Here is a 4,066-nt window from a genome sequence, read left to right as displayed (position 1 = left end):
ATAGACTTAGCCCGGGGAGGCCCAGAGACGTCACAAATGTGAAAGATTCTTTTCTTTTTGCAATATTCTTTCTGATTATGAAAATACACGTTTCTTTTAAGTAGCTCAAGCCCAGAAATTTATACACAAAAAGTCCAAGACCAAACTCCTGCACATGTAAACACGTAAACACGTGTAATCACGCATCCATACATGTGCAGACATGTGAATACATATCTGTACAAACATAGCAATAAAAATGGAGAATGATCCAAATATCCAATAAAGTAAATAGATAAATTATAAATATTTATACAACAATACTATTCTGCAGTGGAAATTACTGAATTATAATGCTATACATCAATAGGAATAAACCTCACAAATAGTGTTTAGTGACAGAAATAAGTCAAGGATAAATACTAACAGTATGATATTATTTATATGAGATCAAAACCAGATAAGTTGTTCAAGAGGTGGGGCACGGTGGCTCACGCCTGTAATCTCAGCACTTTGGTACGCAAGGCAGGCGGATCACGAGGTCAGGAGTTCAAGACCAGCCTGACCAACATGGTGAAACCCCGTCTCTACTAAAAATACAAAATTAGCCAGGCATGGTGGTGTGCGCCTGTAATCCCAGCTACTCAGGAGGCTGAGGCAGGAGAATCACTTGAGCCCGGGAGGCGGAGGTTGCAGTGAGCCGAGATGGTACCACTGCACTCCAGCCTGGGCTACAGAGCAAGACTCCATCTCAAAAAAAAAAAAAAGTTGTTCAAGAGCGTACACATAACTGGTGAAATTATAAAGGTAAGTGAGGAAATGGTTGTGATACGGTTTGGCTGTGTCTCCACCCAAATCTCATCTTGAATTGTAGCTCCCTCCCATAATTCCCACGTGTTGTGGGAGGGACCCAGTGGGAAGTCATTGAATCCTTGGGGCAGGTCTTTCCCGTGTTGTTCTTATGATAGAGACTAAGTCTCAGGAGATCTGCGAGTTCCCCTACACACGCTGTCTTGCCTGCCACCATGTAAGACGTAACTTTGCTCCTCATTCACCTTCCACCAAGATTGTGAGACCTCCTCAGCCATATGAAGCTGTGAGTCCTTTATAAATTACCCAGGCTCAGATATGTCTTCATTAGCAGCATGAGAACAGCCTAACACAGATTGTCACAAAGTCAAGGCAGTGGTGCTGTCTTTGGCACTTCCCAAAAAAGCACTTTTTTTTTTTTTTGGTGGTGGGGGGGACGGAGTCTTGCTCTGTTGCCAGGCTGGCTGGAGTACAGTGGTGCAATCTCGGCTCGCTGCAACCTCTGCCTCCTGGGCTCAAGTGATTCTCCTTCCTCAGCCTCCTGAGTAGCTGGGACTACAGATGCATGCCGCCATGCCCAGCTAATTTTTGTATTTTTAGTAGAGACAGGGGTTCATCATGTTGGCCAGGCTGGTCTCGAACTCCTGACCCCAGGTGATCCACCCACCTCAGCCTCCCAAAGTGCTGGGATTACAGGCATGAGCCACCGCTCCTGGCCAATAATTTTGGTTTCTTAACCTTGCTCTGGTTACATGGATGCTGGCTTTATTATTGTAACATAATAAGAAAATATAGATTTGGTCCAGCATGTCCAATATGCACACTGTGGGTCATCTTTTGGTCCATATTTCAGCCAATCACCAACCAGACTGTGAGAGGCTTTCCAGCTTGCTTAGCTACAGCATCAAATGCAGAAGCTCTGCCAGCCGGACTCACAACGAACTCGGCCTGCTCCGGCCTTCGGCTCCTCCCAGCATCATCTCACACTCTTGATGTCCATCCACACCCATTTCCCAGGTTTCTTTCTGTATACATGAGAAAACGCAGGCATTCGCTGGGAGTGTGGCACACCTCCTCCTGGCTCCCACTGTGCCTAACCCTTAGGGACCTGCTAGCACCGGGGATCTAGTTCTAGGCCTAGAAGCAAAGGGAGTGGTGGGGGTGGGAATCCAGAAACCTCAGAACCCATTTGGGAAACTTATTTTTAAAGTCCTGTCCTTTAGCCACTCTAAAGTGAAATCTGTATTAGTCAAAGTTCTTCAGAAAAGTCCCAGCGTCTGCAGCCAGCAAGCTGGGCCCCAGGGGAGCTGATGTGGAGTTCCAGCCGGACTCGAAGGCCTGAGAACCAGGACCGTCAGCGGTGTCCCCTCCAGTCTGAAAGCTGGCAGGCTCGAGACCCAAGAAGAGCCAATATTTTAATCCAAGTCCGAAGGCCAGAAAAACCAATGTCCCAGCTCAGCAGGCAGGAAGGAGTTCCCTCTTACTCAGTCTGTATGTTCTAGTCAGGTCTTCCATCGACTGGATGAGGCCCACCCCTGCAAAGGAAGGCAATCCGCTTCACTCGGTCCTCATTCCAATGTTAACTTCATTCAGAAACCCCTCACAGACACACCCAGGATAACGTCTGAATCAATGTCTGGGCACCCCATGGCCCAGTCAAGCTGACGTGTAAAATCAACCACCACACCGAATTCCAGGCCATGCTTTATGTTCATGCTCACTACTGGTAAAGGAGGGGAAGGGGAGTAATGGCAGAAATCATCGAAAAGCTGGCCAGGCCCAGCAGCTCATGCCTATAATCCCAGCATTTTGGGAGGCCGAGGTGGAAGGATTGCTTAAGCCCAGAAGTTTGAGACCAGCCTGAGTAACAAAGTGAGACCTTGGTCTCGACAAAAATGTAAAAATTAGCTGGGTGTAGTGGCATACACCTGTGGTCTCAGCTACTTGGGAGGGGCTGAGGCAGGACCCCAGGAGTACGAGGCTGCAGTGAGCTGTGATTGCACAACCACACTCCAGCCTGGGTGACAGAGCGAGATCCTGCCTAAAAAAAAAAAATAATAAGGAATCTAAAAGTCACTTATAAAAGATGAGACTTTTGATTTTTTAAAAATTTTTGCGATAGTTATGTATGCTCTTCTAGAATTTCACAATACAATCAAGAAAGCCCCAAGGTAAGATGACACTATGAAGACGTCTCTGGAGGAGCTGTAAGGTGATCCTTGTTTTTCTAACCAACCAACTTTCTACTCTCTCCTTGCTATGATCTCCTCTCCTCTTGGTTCAGACTTATGTGAATTTTCTCCCTACCTCAAACCTATTAATTGAGTTATTTTGTATTTCTGGAACATAATAGGGGTTATAAAATAATTTAAAAGAAAAAATACTAAGTACTTCTTTCCACCTGTGCTTTAAACTTGACCCCTGGCTACAGAGAAGAACTTAAATAACTTGCCTTTGTTAAAATTATTTTTATTTAAAGAATGTATTTTAAAAAGCTAGATGTCTTCTTATGACTATCTCTCCTGCTTTCTAAAAGGAATCCATTTAGAAATTAACAAATAGGTCATGCAGTACTGGTGCTTCGTCTCACAAAAGGCAGCTCTGCAGATTGGAAGCCTGTGGCCTCATGGAGGGGCCTCTCCAATGGCATGAGAGCCCAAAAATCTTTTCCTTCCTTCCCATCTCCTATTCTAGATTCCTTTCTATTCAGTTTTCTTTCTTCCTGATATGGTTTGGCTGTGTTCCCACGCAAATCTCATCTTGAATTGTAGTTCCCATAATCCCCACATGTTGTGGGAGGGACCCAGTGGGAAACAATTGAATCATGGAAGTGGTTCCCCTATGCTGTTCTCATGATAGTGAGTGAGTTCTCACGGGATCTGATAGTTTTATAAGGGGCTTTCCCCTTCACTGGGCACTCATTCTTCTCTTTCCTGCCGCCTTGTGAAGAAGGCCATGTTTGCTTCCCCTTCTGTCATGATCATAAGTTTCCTGAGGCCTCCCTAGCCCTGCAGAACTGTGAGTCAATTAAACCTGTTTCCTTTATAAATTACCCAGTCTCTGCTATGTCCTTACAGCAGAGTGAGAATAGACTGATACACTTCCATTTTTAAAGTGTGTGTATTTTCCTTTCAGGTGCCTGAGTACTGAGCTTTGCACTTTGGGGGATTAAAAACAATGGAAACATAAATCCTAAATGAAAGAATTTCAAAATTTCTGGCAAACAACACTTATGTAAAATTAGAAGCTAATACAAGAGGGCAGAGTATAATCAAGT

The sequence above is a fragment of the Pan troglodytes genome, chromosome 12 (genome assembly GCF_028858775.2).
Source record: "Pan troglodytes isolate AG18354 chromosome 12, NHGRI_mPanTro3-v2.0_pri, whole genome shotgun sequence".
Classification (NCBI taxonomy): Eukaryota; Metazoa; Chordata; class Mammalia; order Primates; family Hominidae; genus Pan; species Pan troglodytes.
This window is presented reverse-complemented; position numbering follows the sequence as displayed.